Source organism: Nylanderia fulva, unplaced genomic scaffold (assembly GCF_048542155.1).
Source record: "Nylanderia fulva isolate GAGA-0341 unplaced genomic scaffold, ASM4854215v1 Scaffold25, whole genome shotgun sequence".
In the NCBI taxonomy this organism is placed as follows: domain Eukaryota; kingdom Metazoa; phylum Arthropoda; class Insecta; order Hymenoptera; family Formicidae; genus Nylanderia; species Nylanderia fulva.
Window position 1 is genome coordinate 3,087,996 of NW_028190314.1, and position 26,897 is coordinate 3,114,892.

Below are 26,897 nucleotides of genomic sequence, written 5' to 3' on the forward strand. Positions count from 1 at the left end.
TGTTTACGTCAACATGTAAACGAGATGAATTCAGCATTTTCTCCTCCGATTAATAACGATTATAAGAAAATTATTTTGCTCCGAGAGGATGAGATAAGTATTTGCAGTTATGGTGGTGCAAAAATTTCCTGGCGCGAATCTTATTGGGCAGTTTCTAAAACAAATCACGCAACCGTTGTCAAAGTTTATAGTGAGGCATGTGAAGAAGCGACCACTCCTACAAAAATATGTCCTGATTCAATTGGGACGTTTCTATTATTGGTGCGAAGGCAAGATAGCACCGCAAAGAATTCCAGCTATAGCAAAAAGGAAGCGTGATGACATTCGCACGATGGAGTTAGGGACGAAATTATTAATCGAGGTAAGAATAACAATCAGGAAATTTTTGCACGCACGTATATATTTTTTAGGTTGATTTATTAGCAATTTTTTCACGAAATAAATAAAATCCAGATCTAATCTTTAAGATATTAGTCTTTGGGCTTTTGTGGAGTGTAATCATATACGAGACACGTAAAGCTGTAGAGAGATCGCGCATCACCGAACAGCTAAGAATTCAAGAATTCAACGACTTAGAAGCAGAAAAGAATCAGCTGATGCGGCAAGTAGAGGATCAAATGATCTTGACGAAACAGCTCAAAGATATCATCGTGGAATATTCGAGACAAGTCGGGTGTACGTTACCGCGTGATCCGGAAAAAGGCGAATAAAATGCTTCGTTTGATTTGCAGCGCACAAAGAGTTGCAGAAAAATCTCAGTCATGAAAGAATATTAAAGAACATTATCTCTCTCCAGGTGTCGCGTTATTAAAATATCGTATTTTGGTACAACGATGAGTCGCAATCGGAAAGAATTATTCTTCCATCACCGTAATCCATAATCTCCTTTTCCGAATAAATTGACCGCGTTATATTCTCGGTGAACCACAAATTGACGAGTGGTCCGCGGGTATCTCATGAAGCATATAGACTTCGCCAATGGTTCAAACTTTGCCCGGATATTCTTCCATTCCCGCCTGTCCGTCACATTTTGGTTAACATTAGCATTCGTTTGCATAACGAACGTTATTTCCGCGCGCGTCCCAGTGCATCTGACTCGCGACGGATTTCACAGCTTACGCTTGAGAGCGAAATCCAGGCTTTCAGCATCAAAATCGACAACAAAGAAAAAATGTCATTAAAGACAGGTAATACGCAAAATGCACAAATCACGTTGGTTCGACAAGCGAAAAGTAGATTACCGGACATTTAATTCCTTCGTGTTCGATGTCATAATAGTTGAAAATGTATGTCCGAATAGTTGAGACTCTATATGACAAAAAATGCGCATTATTAAATACATGAAAAATAATAAAATGATAACATTAAAAATAATCATGCATATAAGATTAAATCTTTGTTGACAATAAATCAAATTTTCTTCAGATATTCAATTGAAAGCAAGCTCTACAACTGTTTGTAAACGAGTAAACTCGTCTATTGTAGTCTATATTTATAAACATAAAATAACCAGGGTTTGTCGAAGTTAAAACAATTCGCGGAGAAATGCTTCCGACAAAATATTTTAAGTTAAGAGCACTAGAAACATTGAGAGGAAGTGGAATATTTTCTCGATTTCCTCCCCCAATAAATTCAGTTCTTGACCAAACCGGAAAAGTCTTTGAAGTTTTATCTCACATTAACACAAAATATAATATGAAGATTTATCTCGCCGTTCCAGGCAAACAAGTTTAATCACTTGCGCCTTATTTACGCTTGAAAAAATGTAATACTCATCCCTTTAATTTTCTGAGCACTACATTCTATATACATCTGAATATTTATATCTTTATACATATATTTGACTCTATAGATATTTATATGTATCATTCATTGTACAACAATGTTTGTAAACAAAACAAATCTTGTTATCAAAATAATCTGAGAAATGTTTGCGATATAAAACGAAAGCAAATTCTACTCTTAACTTTCTTTTCCGAATTATGCCAATTTTAAAGAGATTTTTCAGGATGTCTTTGTGTGAAATATGAAAAAATAAGATGAATGTCATATGTACGACGCGAGAATCTTGAGATACTAACGCTTGTATAGGAAGGAGAGATCGTATTTCCGAAACTCTCAAGTATTCGTGAAACTCGGGAGAACATTTCGAGTTCGGTTTGAAACAGACGTGAAATTCGATATTGATGTCTCTGTGACATCGCGACCGAGAAAACCCTTACCAGCAACTGGCTTCTCGCGCCATTTCAAATCGGGTAACAAGAGAGCGACGATGCACTCTATTGGCGTGTGATGAATAAAAATATTGACAGGACCCCTGAGATAAACTTGTACAATATATTCTCGTAGTTTCTATATTTCCGATTCGAGAGAATAAAATCTTCAAGATATCTTGTTTGAATGACATATTTAAAATACAAAAAGAGATATACATATATAAGAAGATGAGTTTTTATGTATATAAATGCGTAACATCTATCCCTTTTTATAAATCTTTGTAATCGTACTTTTATATTCATAATTATTCGCATAGTATAAAAAGTCCAAATTATAGATTTAATTTTGTCTTGAATTATAGATTTTTAAACTCCCTAAGTTAAATATAATGCTATAATGTACTAAAATTTGAAATCTAGCTTGCTTAATTAAAGGCGATGAATATTACAAAGTAATTACAAAATAATTACAAAGTAATTATGAAATAATTAAAATTAGATTTATATTTATTTATTAATGAATATATTCCAATGTGTTAATTTATAATTTTAATCCACTAAAATTTTTAAAAATTATAAATGAAAAGCGTTCAAAAAATCACTTTTGGAAATGATGATATAATGTCTCGTATCATAATATAATACCTATAATATAATTTCAATATTTCAATAATATATAAATTTCAAATTTAAAATATAATGCATTTAACGTAACTCTCAAAAGCATTTCACAAAAAAAAATTTACAAAATGCATTATATTATGTAACGATTTAATAGAAACAAAAATTATTTTAATTTATCATAACAAGCACAATTTCTTTTTAACAGATAAATAGAAAAGACTACATTGGAACAAGATATACTTTTGCAAAAAATTATTAAAATAATTAACAGAATTATATTAGAAAAACTTTAAATAAATAATACAAACTAGAAATAAAGAAAATAAGATAGAAATAAATAAATATAAATTAGAAATGAATACATAAATACAAATTTGGTTAATCCAAAGAAGGATTAAATCTATTTCAAAACAAAAAGTAAAATTAGTATGGATCACAAAGTTTTCGTTAACTAGATTTTCACGATACAATAATCCCTTTCAGGTTACTTTAATCGCATCCGATCTTAAGAACGTCTTCCGCCAAGTTTTGGTTATTAGATCCCTTAGGGGTTGGTAAGTCAACCAATTCAATTCTTTTCAGGTCTATATATAACCAGGATTCTTAAGCTTCCCGAATACCTTATTTCGGTCAATAAGCAATGATGACTGAAATTGGGTCAAAGCTGGACTCAACAATATAATCTGCACTGATGCTGTTAGAGTATAATATATTAATATATAGAGATATTATAAATACATGTATAGAACACCTAATAAAGAGACACACAAAGAATCAATATTTAAAAAAAATAAATAAATATACTATCTAATTTTTATAAAAATTTCTTTAAGTATTAAAACAAAATAATATTATTGAAACGTATTTAAACAGATTTAAATAAACATAAAATTAATTAAAATTTTTTTAAAATATATAATTTACTTTGATTAAATTAAGATTTCGTTATCTTCCTTGCTATCTTTATTATATTTTTATTAAAACCTGTAAAAATTTTTGTTTTTTAATAAGTAAACAATTATTTTTTTGATAATGTAAATTGAAATAGCAGGCATTTTTGACCATTTTATGAATCAATTTTTTCTTAACTTAATGTATATAGATTTAATATAGATTTAATGTATACAATATCTCTATGATACCAATTATGTTGCAATCATAGAAACATTTAATATATTATACAATGTAATGTAATTTTTTCTTAAAAAAGATCTCTTTTTAAAAAAATTAATCTTTCATATGTAGAGTGACGACCTCATTAATGTCCGATTAGTTTTCGTATGCCAACAACAAATTTTCGAATAAGATCGATCTCTCCTTTTTCTGTGCGGAACATCTTAAATTAGGCCAAAGCCATTCGGGTCAATAAATTGCCTCCTCCGACGTCATCACGGACGAAACTTAATCTGCTCTCTATATAGAAATATGTAGAACACCTTTTCTTTTATAGTAAAAATGACATTCTATATAATTTTTTTATTCCTCTTAAAAAATAGTATAAAAAAACTTTATATATAACTTATTTTATTCTATATATGTATTTCTCATGTTTAAATTTATAATTCATGAACAATAGAAAACAATCAAAACTTTTTATTTCAATCGCATAATTAATATTCATCACCTTTAATTAAATAAGTAGGCTAGATTTTAAATTTCAATACATTGTATAGTAAAAATTTTATATTAATATTTCATTAGCATTTCCAAAAATTACAAATTGCATATTTCTTGTAGAAATGTGAATAAAAAAATAACAATTTTTAAAAATGTTATTCTATTCTTTCTCCCTTAATGTCACATAAAATTGTATAAGGCAAGAGAAAAATATATCGAATTAAAAATTTTTACGCGCGTTTCTTTAAATTAAAGAACAATTATATAAAAAACTGATTATCTCTCCAATATTTTATATATATAATTATATGTATACATATAATTTATTATAATATATATATATATACATGAGAATTATCTGATTTGTTTTAAATCATTCATCGCACGTTATAATTATATAATAATATATGATAGAGAATAATTATATAATGGATATGAGGAGAAGATGACGAAGATTGGAGACTAACAACAATCAGCGATTATTTTAACCTTTGACCTTCCTGGTGCCATTCTATGGTCGGGTGAACAAACGGCAAGATTTATGTGTGGCGAAAAGCATTAAGCGCAAAACCGGCCCTTTGATCATGGCACTGCCCTTGGACTAAGTAGATATTCAACCTACAAAAGCGTCGCGTTAGCATAATGTTGTAATTTGTAATGAGCCGCGGTAACTGTCATGTATGTTTATAAAATGTTGAAAAAATGATTTTCTTTTACATTATTGCTATCCTTATATAGCTAAATAACAATTACGATTCGCAGAAAATTTTAATTATCGATTTTCAAGCACTAAATAGTTCAATAAATTACATTCTCTCTTAATAATTATAATTATAATAATTCAATATAGTTATACTGTATTATTACCTATATATTTTTGCATTCTCTAATATAGTTTTAATATAATAAATTTTCCGAAAAAATAAATTCCAAAATGCGTTGCCGCAATTAAATCATGCCATTAGCTGGTTAATGTACTAAATTATTAAAAATACTTTTAATAGCTTTAATAATGTTAAATTACATTTGTTGAACATTTTATTTGTCCTAAACATTTACCCCAGGAAAATTACCCCATAGTGACTCGACAAAAGCTAGATATTTACAGCTCTTTTTAACATCGCATTTAGCGTATATTTATCTAATTTTGTATTTTATTTGTGTGGCATGATAAATGCGTTTACTGTCAACATGAGATGAAAATAGAACAGCCAAATTTAGCACTAAATTCAAAATATGGATAAAAGAACGGAAATAAAAGTGTGAAAATGAGAAAGGATGGTTATTTGTCAGTCGAATAATTCATGGAATTTGCAACGTAATAGACAAAAAAAGAGCACGGATAGACATAATGCAGGACATAACCGAAAGAATTTGTGACTGTTGACTCTTTCCCTTACCGGCAATATCGTAACTTTAAATCTTGTCAGAGCGGTAAGCCATTCGTAAAATTACATCACTCACTTTTTATTAAAAAAAATCGAATTACCGTAAAAATGCAGGGGGTTAAAATTAAATATAACTGTTTTCTTTTTCTGCTAACAATAAGATAATACATAGATTGATTCGCAAATATTACGTTTCAAATTTCGAAAAGAAAATATAAGTCAAGTTTTTCAGAGTTTAATCAAAATCATTAACATTTTTCGAAAAAAATTCTACTTTTCTTTTTTCTATCAAAATTATATAAACAAAATTATTTTAGTGTAAATTACGTAATTAAAAATAATTTTAGTGTAAATTACGTAATTAAAAATAATTTGCATAAAATATGTTATAACTTATTAATACGTCGCAGTTTCAATATTATATTAAAAATATTTTTCAAAGGTGACAGAGAAATAATAACTTAGAAAAATAAACAGGAAATTAGTAAAATGTATCTTTGATCAGAGCGAGGCTTCTCAATTTCTTGGTGTAAAAAAAGAGTTTTTTTTTCATCAACATGATATTATCTGCCACCGGAAATATAATATTTATATCGAAAATTCATGTTTCTGCAGTCAAAAAAGTATAACGAGATATTGTACTATCAAAATTCCTCTCATTCTCTTCGCTTTTACTTTTTTATCAAACATTATTCAATTCTTATGTCTCACATATATTTATATGTTGTACTGTTCTACAAAATGTTATCGTATTTCTCTTTTTGTATGATTACATATGTAATTAAATCTATTATTTGAAGAACAATAAAGAACAAACTAAAAAAAAACTCTTCCTCTTTCAAATCTATATTAAATTTTTTATAATTTTGAAGAAACTTTCTAATATTTTATATCTTTACAAGCTAAATTATCATTTGCAATTCATTAATCATTAGTTATATTCATTAGTTATGTCAGTTTCGATAATAAAAAGCATTCTATCTTAAGTATAACATTATCAATTATTAATGAAAGATGGAAATATAAAACATATATGTAAAAAATGTGCGATGCACGAGTCCAAAATAAATTAATTTATAGAATTAAAAATAGTTAATAAATTTTTTCTTTTGTCCATATTTATACGATATTTTATCGCTGACACAATTGAAGGAGAAATGATAATGTAACTGCTTGAGATTGCATATATGTTTATAATCATATTTTAGTTAGTGGATATTAATCGTGTTGTTTAAACAAAAATTATTCCTCTCGAATCGAAGTATTCGCGCTCGCAAATAATAATATCGATGGTACCGCAAATATGGAAGATTGTGTGCCAGATTGCAATAAAGAATCGTCCATGCATAATTCAGGAAAATTAATTTGCCACTCGTGTCGACTGCGCCAATGATTTTGCAACCACATTATTACCCTTCTCTTTACCACCACCACAAGTTCCTCACCGTATTTCCGCCGCCACAGATGCAATTTAATTTCATTAATAGTCGGCGTTTCTAACATAACCATTTTCTTCGCTTAAAGGCTGTTCGCTTAAAGGCTACTGTTTACATAGTACTATTTTTAGGCGATGTATTATAAGAGATCGGATTAAACTCGTATATAAAATGCGCAAGTTAAAGCCAATTCTACATTGTGCCATATTACAACCTGATCTCAAAGCAGATAAAAAATATGACGTAAAATATTTAGATAAAAATATGAAATAAAAAAACATATAACTAAAAATAGCACTTGATTATATATAATTGCAAAAAAAAATTGATTCTTTCAATTATTTGAGTTTGACATATTGACAAATAAATTTAATTAGCAAAAAATGTATTTATTTTTTGATATTTGTTTTATATTATAAGAATTGTATAACATTTAAAATTGCAGAAAAAATTAAAGTTAACCCAAAAACGTGAAAATAAAAAAAATAAAACATAAACCTAATAAAAATTGTCACTTGAAAAAACGTCCGAATAGTATTAAAAATTAAAATATATTTTTTAGCATTTAAAAATGTTTTTATCATATAAATATATTTATCATTTAGATATTGTATCGTCATATGTATTATCTAAATAATAATTTTATAATTGCAAATATTATATAATATGAAAAATAAATTTAAAAAATAAAATAAAAATAATTTCTATTGTTATTTTTATATTTTTTATCTATCAATTTAAAAAAAGTACTTGATCGGAATCTGGATTAATATTGTGTATTGATTTTTCTATATAAAGTTTTGATATCGACAAATACGTTTCTTTCCTGCATCATAAGAATATATATCTCTCGATATAACTTGAACATTGCTCGATGAGATAAATCGAATGCTTTTTAGACTCACTTTCGTGTCCTAAGATGAGTTCTCGAGAAAATGCCGAAAATTTAAGCTCTATCCTATTATAGATAACCTCCGATATTTCGCAGTTATTATATCTATTGTTATTATATACGTCTATAGCTACTATTATTGACAACAATATTAAAAAAAAATATCTTCATGTTATTTTATTGATAATTGTTGTTTTTACAAGAAAATATTTATTAAACAAATTAAAAATATTTATTATATTCATAACCAAAAATTTATTTATATTTTAATCTATATATAATTTTACCTATTTTTATGATCAAATTATCATCTTAATATTTACCGAATATGCTATAATCAATGTTATAACTTTCTGAAAAACTTTTGCACATAAATCATTTTAATTCATTATATATACGTAAATGTAATATCACTTATTTTATGTTACATTCATTGCTTGAATATACAAAAATATTGTCTCTTTCTCCCTCTCTTTCTGAATAACAGCGTGTATGAAAACTTATCTGTCAAAAAAGATCTATCGAGCAGTTAAATGATGAAATCATACTACCGTTGGAATTCGCTGACATCTATTCTCAATTTCTATTCTCTCGTGGCATATTTCGATCTCTGGAATCTGTGCATAGTGCATACTGTCGAAATCCCGCGTGGAGAAATTCACATACGAATAATGTATCCACTCGACCGAATCTTCTCCCGAATTAGCTGTATATTCTCCGAGAATGCTTTTTTAGAGAACGGTAACAGTTACCACGATCTTGCTGCGATAACATTTCTTCTGAGGCATGTACGTACATATGTACATACATACATACATACATAGAAAAATCGCGTACCTCTTTCTTTTCCTCTCAATGATATGTTCGAATGAAACGCGTACAATCGTTTTATCGCTCGTTTCATCGACACTTCGACGAGTTCGTTTGTCTTCCCGCTTTGTCTCTTTGTGACCATTAGTTGAAGAGCAAAATTATTTTACTGCTGGCGCATCGTACTATCGTATTTCACTGAAAAATGAGTTACTTTATGTTCGCAAAATATGAAGCACGCGATAATCGATAATTCTATTATCACACAAGTAATTCTATATTCTAGAGCGCAAAGCTTTGCTTTCATATCCTTTGAACCTGCTCGCCAGATCTGATTAATTCGTACAATTAGAGCGAAACGAATATCAATGCCATTCTATCTAGCCTAATTATTTGAATAGTATTAATTTATAAATTATCTATAAGTGCAATAATATTACGATAGATGAGAGGAAAAGACATTTTTGTTCTGCATATAACAATCTTGCAAGGATTAAAATTTGTATACGACTGTATGAAATATATAATTGTGAGAAAAATATAAAGAATATATTTCCTTAATAAAAGTAAACAAGTTTTGGGCAAACTATAATCGTCATTCACACAACCGGTCCTTCCAAACTTGTCTCTGCATCAACTAAAATGTTAAATGCGTTTGTTTGCACATCATCTGTGAACGCGCAGTCCCTTTCTCAATACTGGTTATACCAGTTCATTTGTTCGATTCCTCGTCGTCTCTCATCTCATCATCCATCCTTTCCACGCGTGCGTCAAAACCGTTATATACGACGAGTTGCAGCATCGACCACGCGGGTTCCTTTTGTGTGCACGAGAACGGAGTGGCCGGCGTGAAGAGGATTGGATGACGTTGTCGAGAGCAAACTGAGGGTGTTCGACATGGGGAGAGTTAATGCAGCGAATAGTCGGAGAGGGATGCTGCAGTAAGGGGACAAAACAGGAAGAAGATTGTGCTTCGGAACAAAAACACGAATTTTCTGTCAATGCTTTATGAACTAATGCGATTTGTAGAAGAATATTCTGTTTTTACCTCTAGCCTTTTCGGGCCATCAGCTAAGGATTTATTTTTATATCGATCGTATTATTGCTGATTTTGACGTAACTTCAAGAGGAAATTCAGAAGTCAACAAGTTAGTACATTGGTACTTAAAAAAAAAGATAATAGTCTGTCAAGAATGAAATATTCTTGTTTATATTTTTTTCGATATTTTTGCTGAAAGAAAGCAAAATATTCAACTATGCACTGCAAAAAAATATTTTAATAGAAACGATCTATTTAAAACTCGTATTATGTAAGAATCACTCGAGTTCGATTGAAGTCGCCTGTCAGATTAACGCTGCAATCTATTTATATGTGTAGGTTTACGCACATCCCACGCGATTAATTAAAGATAAAATAAAATACAAACAAAAATATCTATTAAGTAATATATAAATTTTAATAAATTAACTTTTTAAATAAATAAATAAAAAAAGAATAACTTTATAACATACGTTTTTACATAAATATTTTTTTTATCAGAACAATAATATATCCATCGATAGTTAATCAACTCAATAGTTAATCAAATCAAGGTATAATGACGAATAAAATTTCAGATAATTAATTAAATTTAGATATCCACTAAAAAAATTTAAATCCCGTATTGTCGCAATTCATTTCCATGCATGCTGTTATCGAGATTACATCGTGAAAAAGTACACCTTCCTGTTTCATTATATGTAAGCTTCGCTTCTTTCATCATCATATCACACGGTGCCAAAAGAAATTAAACAGCGCGATCCATTAAGCATTTGTTGCTCTATCCGCAGGACATGAAAACACAGAACGAATTTATCGTCCCGCTTAAAAGCTTTCAACGAACAAAAAAATTTCCACATTGTTGCTTTCACTAACTAGACTGTACGCAATATCTTATGTCAACCGAAATATATGATGAATTCTCATAGGACCTACTGCTGCTCTTATATGATCAAAGTTTTTCTAGTTATTTTTATAGCCACAGAATACAAGAAACTCAATTTAGTTTTGATATAATAAAGTAGACATTTATTTGAAAAAATTGCAAATAATATTGAAAATTCTAATTACAAGTTGTAAGTCTTGAGGAAATGTTTCTTATAAGTTATACAAGTAATTTAGCTGATAGTATTTCAGAAGAGAGAGAGAGAGAGAGAGCGTCAAATATGCTTCTAATTATAGATTATATAATTTTACAAGATATACTTTTATAATGAACGTTTAACGCGCGGTTATTGTATTATACATCACAAATTTTCAAACTTTTTCAACACATTAAAGTATTTTAACTTAGAATTACATTTTATATATTAAAGTTACATTATAAAAAAATATCTGATTATAAAGCTAACTGAAAAACGAATCTGTTATTCAATTGCACTTTTGAGGTTTAATTGACCAGAATTGTGTAATTGTCAAAATCGAATAACTTCTGTAACTAAATAATATCTCAGCATTAAAAATAATTGCTTTTTAAGCTTGTTGCTATTTTAATTAAAACTTGGAAATCTGATTGAAAAGATATCCCGTGTGACTCTATTATACTCTTGTTATGATTTTACGATAAAATATATCAGTTTAATAACAGAACTTTTCCTATTTCAAATAAAATATCTAAAACTGTACTCCCAAAGAATATCGGATATATCAATGAAGGCGAACTGTCCTCAGAAATGTTGAAAAGTCTTTAGAAAAAGTCCTCAGAAAAGTTGTGTTTTTTATTTTGAAATCGTAAAATATCTTTCTATAGCGGACGAATAAGAATTACGAGTCGCGCGAGAATTTACGAGCACAGCATCCCGTTTGTTTGCGGACGGTCGTAACCGCGACCTTAGTTTTTCTTTAGCATCGGCCGGTTGTAACCGGGTCGATATCGGCCCACCGAGGAAGAGCCCAGCATCCACTCGAGTGCTATTCGGTCTTCTACACCTCGCTGTACTCTTCCACTACTTTGTTATACCCCTTCGCCACCCTAATCTACCAGACTCGAGGATGGCGGCGAGAAAATAGCCATTCTACCTACCCTACTGCGAGACAAATTTAACTATATCCATAAATAATTATCATATATAATATAGCATCAATTTCAATGTTAGATGCTCTGATCAATTAATTTCATATCGATAAGTCAAGTAAAAAAAAACAATCTTACACAATTCGAATTATACATATAATTCAAATTAGATTGGAATAATCTTTTAAATAATATAAATATATTGCAACGGCAATGTTGATGTGTTAAACACGAAGAAAATATTACCTAGTAAAAATTACAATATATTATAATTAAAAAAAAATAATTTTTAATTGCGGTATATACTAATATATAAGAGACGTAATGATATTTTTATTCAATAATATTATACAATATATATGTTAAAAAAGAATATTGTAATTCAAATATTTTTTTGTAGAAATGCATAGTTGTTATGTTATGTTAATAAACAAGGGAAATATATACAAGGGATATATTTACAATTTTCAATAATAAGTATCTTAATATTATTATATCAGTTTTATGATAAATGTTGTAAAAGGGAATATATTTTTTCATGTAATTTGTATTGTAAAATTTTCTTCATGCACTTGTTATGTGGAATAAAATATTAATATTAAAAAATATCTTGTCTAATTTAACGAACTTTTACCTATTATCTTATTTCTTTTTATCTCTTTTTCATCTAAATTAATTAATATAATACAGACACAACACACATACGCAAAATTAAAATGCACGAACGCGATCCATGTTCGACGTTCCATTATTCACTTCACGAAATGTTGTGATATTTTCAAGACAAACTATTCATTGTTTGCTGTTTCAATAGTACAGTGCAGACAAAATAATATCCAAGTGATATTTTATGTGGAAGAGAAAAAAAAATATTTTCTTCAATATTATAATCTCTTTTCTCACAAAATTGAAAAAGAATACACATCAATACGTGTTCTTTCTATATTTAAATTTTTCACTATAATTGAAAGAATAGAGCTACTTGTGTGGCCTACGCAATAAGGTAAAGATTTAATTTAATAAAGTAGGTATATGTGAGAAGCTCACGTTATATGAACACGCGAAGAATTCAATTTTCCGGATCGATGTTAACCACATGCCTAATTATTTATCTGCCAGACAACCCTGCTATAACATAGATATGGGTGTGGTTTTGTTGGCGAATGACCACACCCGAATCTATCCTTTGTAAATCATCCCCTTTGTATGCATGTGAACATGCAAGCGACCTAGAAAAACAAAATATGAAATATATTCTACATTAAAATATCGAAGATAAATAAAAAACATCATTTGTTGCTGTTATTACAGTTTTAACCTTCGTAAACGCTCGAATAAAAAGCAACTATGTAAAATTTTAATCGAGTTTACCTATCCTTTATTTGTATATCTCTCTTTCGCTTAATAAATTTACCATTTTGGAAAATGTTAAAAAATTTTGCACGGGAATATAAACTCACTTTCAATCTATCTTTTCAATCTATACTTTCAATCAATCACATTTATCAGTTTTTCGATCGAGATCAAAAGAGATTACAGAAACACATACCATCATTTACAATGGTGAAAAATAGAAGAATAATCTTTCAAGAAAGTTCATTGTTGTGTAAATAAAAAAATACAACAACGACCAAAATAACAATAGTAAAATCCGCATTTCTTCTTCTATCGCTACTCATCTTTAATTTGAAATACTTTTTTTCTAAATAAATGCTCTTTATCATAGCTTCCGCAAAACGTCGAAATTTATTATGGACTCTAAATACTTTGATTCTCATCATTAGACTTTTCTGAATTTCTTATATGATAATTTAGTTTCCGAAAACTCTTGAAGGAGAAATGATCTAAATCTAATTTTTTCAACGTTGAAATAAAACTTTTAGAACTTTTCAAAATAAATGGACTACGAATTAATTAGTTGTTTATTTAATTAATTTGTTATAAATTATCCCTAACTAATTTTATTCTAAATTTATTAAAAATTTATATTTAATTTTGATTTCTAAAAAAACAAGTTAAAACTTTCGCGAAACATATGTTGAGAAGGAATACAGTATGTCTACTTTTGACTTTAAATGGTTTATCGATATAATTTGTCAATGCGTCTACGGATATTCTTCAAGAAAGGTGCACCGTGTCGAGGATTTGGTGGATATAGAGGAAACGATGGAACTGCAATATATCGTCAACTTATACACGTCCCTTGCGTCGATATTTTCTATTCGTGTAACTCCGCATCTGAGATATGTTATAAATGTGTTATACAGACATATGCTCGGTTTCTCATACTCCCAGCAGATTATCCGCACACAAAGAAGAACAAGCTAAACTTGTCCCAAATTCCATAGAATACAAGAAAGATACAATAATCGATCAATACATGAAACTTGACTACCATGCAATTTTATATTCACAATTATAGAAGAATTTATATATCGATTAAAATCAATTATTATCATACGCCAAGAAATCTTTTTTAGTAAAGGTAAATTTTGATAAAAATAAAAATGTCGCCCAATAAAATGTTTGCTAGTTATAAGTCAGTTTTAATTCTCAAATTTCATAAATTATAATTTAATTAATTTCAAGTCAATTGTGTGTATATGTAAAAAATATATCGTAGTAATATAAAAATATATATAAAAAAATTATTGTATATTGATCATTTTATATGTTAGAAACTCTGGAAATCTTTAGAATCTTGTTAAAGCTCAATTATGGAAAATTAACTGATAACCTCGGATAGTTTCTTAGTAACATAATTTAAAATGTGAGATATTTTCCACTCTAATACTAAAATTGAAAAGAGATCGCTTTGATAAAATATAGGTAACTGAAATCACTTTTAATTGAATTTTTAATTATAATAAAGATTATAAGCTGATTATCTCATTTCTTAGTTACGGGTCAAATAAAAAGATTATTCAGTTATTTTAAGTTATTAAGTTTGGCAGCTTTAAAAAGTTAATAAACATTTGTTAAAAAAATATTAAAAAATTGACAACTAAGCAAAGATTATTTTATGTTCGTTGAAGCACCATGTACAAACGTGAGAGCATCTCTATAACTAAATTACACTGATATCTGGGTTAACTAATTCTGGATTAGCAACACGCTATCTCTGTCGTAGTGGAGAGAGTGACGAGAGAAATTTAGTTAACTAAATTTACCGCTAACTTGTGTTAGTATGACTCGTTTGACATCAAATACGATTTTGTGCAACATTATTTCTGAATATCATGTATAGTATATATCACCTCTAGGTATATTGTTTACTAGAACACCTCAATCTTTACAAAGAAAATTATAACTTAACTATACTTGATACATCTGCTTTCAATCTTATGTGCATTAATTTCAGTAATATTCCAATAATACAATCGCATGTTTTTTTATTTCTATAAATATCTGATCTCTAAAATACTTCACGTTATAATTCACGTTAATTAATTAATTAAATTTTTAAAAATACATTTGTAACTACGATAAATAAAAAATTAAAAATAAACCTTTTACACAATGTATATTGTCTTCCGGTGACAAAAATCATCAATAGAAGGAATTATTATAGGGAAAAAGATAGAGATAAAGCGAATAGGGGTAATTTGAGCGGATCACTACGCCGATAAATCTTTATCACATTTCGACACGCCGTAGCGTAATAAATAAATTGGATAAAGGAGAGATATATGTATATCTATCGGTTATGCGTACAACCTAGTACCATAAATTCATAAATTTTTTTGCATGATCGGGATATGATATTCACAGCAATTGTGTCTCGTTCTTTTTAAAATTCGAATGAACAAACGCTGTAATTGGATTACACATTTTTTCGAATGCATTCTATAAATTTTGATGTGTTACTTTTCAATTTCCATGCAGTCATTCCAAAAGTCATCATATCAAAACTATAATTCATTTTACTAAATTTTTATTTAAGTTTCTCGCTAACTAAATTTTTTTATCTCAATCAAGAATCCGAGATCAATCAATTCAATTTATCAAATAATACTATATGTGCAAACACATCGAAAAATCGGTATTAAAATCAATTCTTATCTCCTATCCTCTTTGCGTTACATGTTATTAAATAGTATACAGATACTTGAGATAATAATGCTCGATATTCAACATTTATGCTTAATGGCCAACATTATTTCACGATAAATTATCCCTAACAAAGGAGCAGGGGGAAAACAGGAAAAAAGAAAAGAACGAAGAAAAACGATAGGTCGAGTGGCAACTGACACCTGAAGTTGCCGATATCGTTGTGAAAAGTTGAATGCTCTGAAGAGTACTTTGTGAAGATATCGACACGGTGATCAAGCACCGTCGGGTTTACGAGTTTACGGAGGCGACGACTATCTCGCGGTAGATTAACAAGAAGTTTCAATGTAAGATCTAGTGAAGAAAGACAGATCTCCCAATGGGAACCAATAAATAGCTCATTCCTAATGCAATTGGTTTACGGCCAATTGCGGACTAAGTGGCTTTAATACAGATGTTCATCGTTTTCTAGACAAAAAAATAATCGATGTCGCGACGGTTAATTATTACAAATTTAGCTGATTAAACGCGTGAATTATGAAATCGATAGCGAGTGTAAATATAGAGCTAAAATAATGAAACAGTCGGGTCAAGTCAATTTTCGACAACAATCGTTTCGTCTAAATAAGCTGTACAAAAACAAGATGCAAGAGATGTCTATTTCTGCACTGTCTATGTCTCAACTATCAAATGTCAAAGTTTCGAATGTAAAACGAAATCTTAAATAGACATGACCTATCTTATCGCATGTAACCGACACACTATTAATAAACTTATAAATCGAGACACGGCAAATAGAAATAAACAATAGTCACTAACCCTTCTCTTCGGCGTGTAAGAAACTGTTGCTTAACCTTCGAACTTTAATATTAGCGGAGCAATGCTCGCGTCAGGTAGAAGCGTTAACGGGTCTCTAATCAAACAAACTCGCGGTTAGAGGTTCAGAAGCTGGAGCAAGGCAAAGCCTTGAACAGTGTTTGCACCATCGGGCGAGGCCTGTTGACATTCGTCCACTCCCTATTCACTGATAGATAGACAAAGGACATTCTCGGCCAACCGAGTTGTTAAATGAAATGTCTGCTTGACAATAACAAAAAGTCGATTAAAGAGTAACAGTGCAGGATCAGCGATCTTTGCATAAAATTGATTTTAAATCAGGCATCGCATGAAAAGTAATCTAATTTATCAAAGTTTATGTTCCAGCACGTGGAAGAAATATTAATATGAACGGTATCGTTACACGTGGAACACACTCCAGATATCGTTACACGTGGAACACATTCCAGATATCGTTACACGTGGAACACATTTCAGGATACCATCAATATCAGTCAATAAAATTGAAATACATACAATCTACTAAAATAATTAAAATCAGGTTATTTTTTTCAAAAACTATTACAAATAATGACAACCTTCTTTTTCTAAGGTTCATTAACATCTTTTATAAGATATATTACGCTGATTGTAAGACTTTTCAGCGGAACAGAAAAAACTCTGCTTATTTGTTTAAATAAAACAATATGTTCTTTTTCTTATGTAAATCAATTCTCATCATTATTTCGTATAATAATTAAAATAGTTTTGTCGCATAAAATGCATATTATTAAAAATATATATAAATTAACAAAAATAAGGGTTTGATAAATATTTAAATGATACATAACACGAACAATTTTCACTTGTCTCCTATTTTCTTTCTCTCCTTTTTTTCTGCTACACGCTACACTTATACAATACTAAAAGAACCGTTCTATTCCAAAGAAAAAGAGAGTTTGCTACTTTGCTCCCTTAGAGAATCGGATAGTGTTAACCTATTTGTCCCCTAAAGATCCCAATAAACCTTAAAAAGAGAATTTTTTCACTATCTATAACGGATCCGAGGAAACTACTTATAATACTTTACGTACGTGATCACCATGTATCTAAAAATAATGTATTAATATATTATTTAAAACGATTTTTAAATTAAAAAAAACTAAAATATTTCTTAATTGCAAACACATTTACTCTAATAAATAAAATACTCATATAAATAAAAGTTCCTTTTTCATTCTCAAAAATTATATGATTAGAAGTTGTTAATTTTTAAATTTAATGTTTACATCGATTCTTCAAATTGAGATTAAGAATTGATTATATCTCGATATTGTGTATATTACAAATTTTTTATAATTCAGCTTTAAAAAGTTTAAATTTTTAATAAAATGCCAGTCTATAAAAATTAGTCTTTTATAAAAAGGTTAAATCTGGCTTTAGAAAAAACTTACAATAAAATGTTTTATAACTTAATCTTAATTTTAATAACAACTTTATAAAACATTTAAAGTAAAAAATTTTAAATGTCTTTAAAAAAATCCGCAGATTACAATTTTATATCATATTATTAAATATAAAATTAATTTTTAAATTGGTAAAATTAAAGATTCGGAAACTAAAAAATTAAAACTAAAATTTATTTGAGAAAAGAAGTTTTATCAATTAATTATACTCTAAAAACTTATAATTAAGGAAAATTTATTTTGAAACATCTATAAAATATATATGGTAAATATATGAATATATAATAAATAAATTGTAAAATTTTACTAACACTTAAGTCTTGAAGCTATATTAAGTTAATCATAGAATTTATTAAACTAAAATTAAAACTAAAATTAAAAATTCTAGAATCACCTATATGCGTATTTGTATAATAAAATTGGAACATTAAGTAAAACATTATTATAACATGAATAAATAAAGAAAAAAAATCAATAACGTGACTAATAACTAATATTGATGTATCCATTACGCCTACCTAATGCATCTAATTTTTTTACATCTTGAAATATCAGATAAAGAGTGTAAAGCGACAAAGGTATTGGAGATGCAGGACACGAGAACGAATGAAAGGCAGAGAAATCCCTATTGAAGTCTATCCACTCTTGGTGTAGATTGCAAACGACAAGACGCATCACAGTCGATCTTATGCAAAGTATAGAGGAATGAGAAGAGGTATTAACATCAGAGATGTGACAGAAAAGCATTACTGTTGAGAATAGAAATATAAGTTTTTTTTCAAATATCAAAGAAATATCTGATACCTTGAAGTAATCTCAATGTTAATCTCAACGCAAAGAAAAAATAATATTTGAAAAATCGTTATCTTTCCACTGTACGATTATAAACGACAAACTGCAACATTTTGCATTTTATAATTGTAATTAAATTACTCGATAAAATTATATAAAAGATGGACAATAAGAAATATGCCACACAAGCATAGATACTATCAAAAAAAAATAAGGCAATCATCTATGTACACAATTATAGTGTTAAAATCATGGGTTTAGATAATGTTTTAAATGACAATAAAACTAACAGATTTCTTTAATTTTCTAGAACTCAAAAACAAGTGAGCAAATCAATCTCGGCATTACAAATGAAATCTTGAAAATTAACATTTTAGTAGATGAAATCAAGTCGCGAGATAATTTAATGAAGAATGAAGTTTTGTATGATTCATTCTTTCAAACTTTCGAAATATAATAAGCTCGCATTGAAAATTTATATCAAAATGAGTTATCATGCGAGACATAATTCAAACGTTATATCTTACATTCTCGTTTCGTTTGCGTAACTTAACTAACAGTGTTTCTCAGCGACACTTCAAAAGGCAAACTCGTTGACCTCTCGCGATCCTCGCTTCAACATTAAACGCGAACAAGAGTTCCATTTGTGTCGTAGGAACTTCCTAATTGTCGAGGTATAATCCGCGTCGTCGGCGTATTTAGCACAAGTTTATCGACCAGGTCCAACTTCTCTCTGAGATACATCTGCCTTTTATCCGCCTTTGTTTAGCCGGCTTAACACGCGGTCTTCAATAGAAGTTACTCTCGAAAATGACATTGTCGTTGGAACTTTGTTCACAGTCTGTGAACTTCATGTTTAACGTAAACTATTAACGATAAGATTCATTAACTCATAGTTTTTTATGAGATAAGATTTCTAAAAGACCCGGAAATTATAATAGTTTGCATAACTGCAAATTCATCCTAACATACTCTACAGTATAATCTTATTTTTTATTGGTTTTTAATATAGAACAAAATATGATTATTATTTTATATTTGATTTGAAAAATATATTGCGCATTATTAATTTGTGATAACTCTTACTAATCGATAAATCATAATTTTAAAAAAATCATTCACAAGTTCAAAATATGAAAAGTAAGCAATAAATATAAAGCGTAAAGTATAGAAGATTTAAGAATAAATATCTTTAAACTGAATAATTAATAATTTATCAGAAAATATTCTATTCTAAAAAATAAGAAATTCTAGGTAGCATAAATAAAATACTAAAATGTTGAAAAAAAATGTATGAAAAAAATTTAATATATTTCAAAGAGAAATGCCCGGCATTTAAAATCATCGAATATACTTGAAGAATCAGTAATATTATTTTAATAATTATAAAAGTTACATAAATTATTAATTACAGATTAAAAACATGTGATATTAGCAATGTTATATTGATTGTAATTCACATAAACAAAATATGTATACAAATTTGATGTTCGTGAGAGAAAGAGAGAAAAAGTGAAACATTTTCTCTCAATCTGTTGCTTTTTTACTTTTTCTTATTGGTCACTGGTAGGCAAATTCGATAATCTCAATTACCGTTTTACTTAGCGAGCGCCTATCATCGCGATTCGAAATTAGGAAACTCCTTCGTTTCCTATCGCGTCCACGATAATAATTGCTACCCGGATAACAGAAACGATTCTCGGTAATTTTTCTTTCAGTTCAACAATCATCCTTCCTGCAATGAGATTTACGATTGTTATAAAATGAAAAATAAATTCACATCACGTGTATTGTATACATAAAGTATTCATTTCTTGGCGCACTTCGTGTGCAAGATGCTTCCCAACAAGAACTACTTTTATTCAGATAATTTAATTGGATACTATCTTTTTTTGCAATCTTTGAGAATTTGACATTAATTATTTTTATTAAATTTTATATAAAAGATTAAAATTTTATGTTGCAGAAAAATACATTTAAAGTCAACCATCACATATATTTTATTATTAAATACTGAAATTTAATTTATATCTCAATATTCTCTCTTTTATTGTAACTGTATGTATGTAATATTATATTACACGTATGCTTTTTTATCTCAATTCAAATCTATGACATCGCACACTGCTGAGCTTTCTTTTCGCACGCTTCGTAAATTAAAACGGTTATCGGGAGCGAGCACCTACAGTTAATGAGCGCTATCCGTATTGCAATATTGCGACAGTTAGTGATCATAAAAAGTAGCTAAGATAACAGAAAAATATCAATGATCATAAATAATAATTCAAGTATTGGACGAAATTAATTACTTATGTGTTTCTCGAGATAATATATACACAGCAAAATAAATTTAAATTTATCGATTCCATTCCTTTGCCCCTTCTTCATCACATATCATATTTGTTTTTTTTTTTATATAACATATATTATTTGCTCTTATATTAAGTTATTAACATTTTTATTCTCTTTCATAATTATATTTTATACAATATCCACATATATGTTCTGAACATGTTAAAAATTAACTTAATATTTTATAAAAATTGTTTTGTGTGTGCAATTTTTCTTAATTTTTAATCTGATTCAATAATTTGCTGTATATCGTTCTGTTCCAATTTGTAAAATAAAATTACGTAAATATCTATAAAAATATTAATAACTTTGCTTATCCAATTCATAAATTCAATGATTTCAATTTTTAGTATAAAATTTAACATAAAGTAGTAATTTATTTCTAAATTAATATTGCACATTAGCGTACATTCTTTTTATTTGTCAGTCATAGAAACGCAGAACTAATCGAATCAATATCGGTAAACATTTGCGCAATGAAATATTAAATTGTCAATTCCTTCGTAACATGATCGTCGTCGTGTAAAAAACATTTTACAAAGAAAATATATAGGATACCTAAAAAAGATCGTTCCTCAAATGTCCGTTAAAGTGAATTTAAGAGGGATTCTGTCCCTTCTAGATCGCGTGCACAGCATCCAGATATATAGAGGGAAAAAAAAAACATTTCGCGCCAGCAAAGGCAAGAAAAAAAACAAGATACATTCGACACTGTGCCCGTGCGTGTCAACGCGTATCATGCCACACGTTGACGCACGCGGGTATGCAGATATCGAGAAACGATATCCAAAACTACCCCTCTGGAGCCGCCGCGGTACGTTGATGACGTCACGGACAACGCGCACGCGCGAATCTCAGTTACATGTTGATCGTTACTCACCTTGTGCAGCCAGCAGGCTGCTAAAGACGCGTTCGCACAGACACACACACACACACACATACACCAAATCGAGCAAAGATTATGACGTCTTAGATAACACAATGGCGTAAATAAAAAAAAGCGATGCAAAAGGGGTGCGAAACCTAAGATGCAAAATAAATCTATATAAGATTAATTGATCTATTAAGATATTGTTTCTAAAAAATTATTAACAAAAATTGCTTATACTATTTTTAAAGATTTTCGTACACAAAAAAAATAGAAGTATATAGCAAATATTACAGCTGATCGCAGGATATTATAGATCTTTAACTTTTCAAAGTCATAATTCTTTTGCTTTCATAAAGTTGTACTGCTTCCAACAAAAAGATTATATTGTATATGGCTAAGAAAAGTAAGTACTTCATTATACGTTGTAAATACCTAATGCTATTGTATAATCGTTTAATTTTTTAAAATAATAATCATGTAAATGGTTTAATTTGCTTGGCAGATGATATAATGTACAAAAGTGTAATCATTTTTTTAGACAGAACAGAAAAAAGTTAGCAAGCATAATACATATATAATTATATAATAAAATTAATTTTACATTTTACGTCAATTAGAGGATAGCGCTAAGGACAGAATGATTGAAATAAATGATTACGCCGTGCTTGGATTTATTTATATGTTTACGGCGCCATGATTAATAATAGTTAAGAATGGGATATTCAAGAGGAACAATGTTATATGCAAGACTAATTTGATCAATTTTTCTATAATATTTTAATTCCTAAGAAAGCTATAATTAACATGTTATCATTATTTACAATTATGAGTAAAAATAAATTACATACTTTTGGACAGACTTTTTAAAAACTTTAAAATTTGTAAAACGTAATTGACAAATTTTTCAAGATCTGACAGGTCCAAATATATATTGTTTTACGAAATAGGTCATCCATTCTCGCGAAAAAAAATGAAATAAATACAGGTTCTATTTAATTTTTATATGAATAATATATATAATCATATTTCTTTAGCAGAGAATCACATTAATTTTGTCCAAATAACTTTGTGCACATATATAAACTACGAGTAAATATTAATCGATTAAACGAGAGTAAACATCTTATGATTCTGATACATTTACTAGATATGATCAATCGTTTGCTCCTAAGCTTATATTGTATAAAATACGCTGAAAGAATTTCAAGAAAACCTCTTATATAAGATCCTTATGTTTCTCGGTTTAAAACTCGTTTTTTTTTTAACTTATGTATGGATATAGAGAGAGATGGCTCATTTCTACGATTTTCTTTGAAAGTTTCCTCAATTTTATTCTGTTATATAAAAATTGATTGAAAACAAGATTATGAGAATAATCTTCTGTTGAACTATATGACGAATAAAATGTGTCGATATAAAATATTATGAATTATTATAAAGATATGTCGTGTTGTAAAATTTCACAATTTTAGCTTTGAATTCATCTAATAATGTGAAGATGTGTTTTAACAATGACTTTTATCCGCTGTACTGTGGTTATAAAATCGAAATAATAAAATTAATTTTCTGATTACTTTAAATTGACAAGCTATATCTTTTACTAATTCTAAAACTTTGATATATTTAGGCATTGCACTAAATTCTGAACAGATACTTCTGCGCGCGTTGATGACTTTGTCAAATAAACGAGTTTATTTCTATTTTTAAGCACAGCCAAAAACAACTCGAATGCAAGTAGTTTAAACATTGTTATTTTTATGTACGTTTCTGACCCCGTCCTTCACTCGTTCCTATGCAATCAACTGAGAGAGTTTATTCGCGTCAATAATCTTTTTTTATCTTTTTATATTTTTCTTATTTTAACCATTCTCTTCCTTTATTATTATTAATGAAAAATCTGTCGTATATTTATAATCATTCTTAAAGAGAAATAGAATAGGGAATATATGCTTGTGTGTGTGCAATCTCATAGTTATTAAAACAAGTATAAAACTTGATTAGATATTGTCTTTACATTCGCAATAGTTTAATAATTTCGAATATTAATTATATTTATATATTTATATTTCTAATATTATTCTAGAATACAGAGGATAATTTTGTTATCTGTGTTTCGTATCTAATTATTTATATCTGAAATTAAAAAAGACTGCGCAGCATTTCAATCCCTCTATATAGCAAAGAAACTTTATTATTACATAAATTTTATTATTATGAGTCTACGTTAGAGTTTTTTATAATTAATAATAATAATAATATACATATGTATAAAATTAGTAATAATAGAAATATTAATAATAGAAATTAGTAATAATAGTAATTAATAATAATTAATATTAATTATTAATTAATATTATATTAATAATAATTTATTTATTTACTATAATTAAGAGAGAAAGAGAAAAAAAGATAATTAAACTGTTAAGTATCTTATATATCCTATAATAAATGTATACACCACAATACATAATATATGCCTATCTAAAGAAGATATATATATATATATATATATATATGTACAATACACAAACACTTGATAAATTATTGCGGTGTAGCTCTAGGTAGAAATCAACACAACTTTGATTGACAAGCATAAAATCTGCCTGTTGTTGCGGTATTGCAGGTATTAAATAATGAGAATTTGTGGCTGCTGTTTTGATTATGCGGTATATTAGTATATCGGACCAATTACGTTATATACCTATCAAGACAAATAATTTTGTACAAGTATATTTCACTATTTTTTTTTAAATTTGATTGCCACTTGTGTCATTGGGTCTTTTCATATTATTACAGTTAAATTTTAATCATCTTGATTATGAATATTTGAACAGGCGAAAGATATCGTTATGATATATAGATTTAATTATACAATCATGAATAATTAATAATTTTTATTAATATTTACATTGTTATTGTTGCAAATAAATTAAGAAATACATAAATATGTCTATCTGATTTATTTAATTGTTAAACATAAATTTTGTTTATCTTATAATAAGCCGAATTATTATATCATTATTATTATTATTATTATTATGCGATATTACATCACATAAAAGTTTTTTTTATAGAATCGCTAATGATAATGATGCACCCCAGGTAGAAATTTTGTCTGGAAATAATTAGGGCTCCATATATTCTTTTAAAAATATTTCTGGAATTTAGGTGAAAAATCTAACTAGAACCCGTGTAAAGTATGAGACGTCTAAATCATACAGATCCTATCGCAGAATCCGGGTGGGTTCAAAATTACGCCCAGAATTTATAGAAAAATTATTTGAAATCTAACTAGGACCTATAATTTTTTTTAACATTTGTTTGATTTGTATTATAATTATTTCTATAAGCTAGATTATTCAATCCTGGCCCCATGTATAATTTTATATTTATTTTAATTTGGGAAAAATATGTCAGTGGCAAACTAGAATCCAGATTTTTCCGATTATTTTTTTCGTCGATAAAATAAAGGTAAACTAAGGGTGTATTCTGGACTTAGACAGATATTTCAAACTGGATTTTTACCTGTATTTAATCTCGGCAAATCGAGGCAGATTTCTAATCTGGGACATGCTAATCTAAAACGATTAAATTTCGCAGTCCGTCAATTACATTTTTCGCAGATTTACACTCGAAGGTTCATATAATAAATAGAAGATTCACCGTAATAAGAATGACAGAATTTACAAAAAACGATGTAATCCGGCATCAAATGTTTTTAAAATGCACTCTGCTCGACACTTTTCTCTAAAATGAAAATTTTTAACAAACGTTTCAATAACTTGTTTTCGCTAGCAACAGCAAAACATATTTAACTATGCTATTAATATTATTATTATATGCATAAAAAATAATTTCAATTTATATTTTTACAAAACTTATATTGGATATTATGATGATAGGTTTTTTTATTCTATTAAAGCAAACGAGTTAGTTATGTCTATATAATCGCTTGCAGCTGAATTTGAGTAAAAAATTGACGATCTTGAAATAGCACGCGAAATAGTCTTTAGTAAATTCGCGCATCAATTTGCTGTTTGAACAAAGCCCTTTTTGCTTGATGCAATTTTCACGACCATTGTGGATATACATTCTTAACTGTTCATTTTCTTATTAATGCTTGCTTTTGTAACTCGTCAGGTACATTTATCGCATACCGGAACAATTTAATGTCGAATCATCGTCGATAAACCTCATAAGATTGAGCAAAAATTAAACTTCATTAACAAATGTTTTATTTAAGTTAAAATAAATAAAATTGATATTTTATATCATCTATATTTTAACAATCAATTCTGGTTATATCATTATTTGCGTAATAAAAAATTCTTAATAATAAAAGATATATAGATTAATAATAAAATAATTAAAAAAAGATAGATTTTTATAATCACTTTTCATATTACAAATAAATATCCGCGAGTTTGTACACCAAATTCGCGATCAATTTTTGATATATTTATTATGATATGAGATTTGCTATAATTTAAAAAACAACACTTTTGAAAATAAAA

At 28.2% G+C, this 26,897-nt stretch overlaps 1 protein-coding gene and 1 pseudogene across 3 annotated transcripts in view; one reads left to right on the plus strand and one right to left on the minus strand.

Annotated features, from left to right (window-relative positions):
- Positions 1 to 26,897, minus strand: part of Task6 (TWIK-related acid-sensitive K[+] channel 6) — an 82,193-nt gene that overhangs the window by 45,905 nt on the left and 9,391 nt on the right. The window lies entirely within an intron of this gene.
- LOC114933378 (uncharacterized) lies at positions 89 to 710 on the plus strand (annotated as a pseudogene).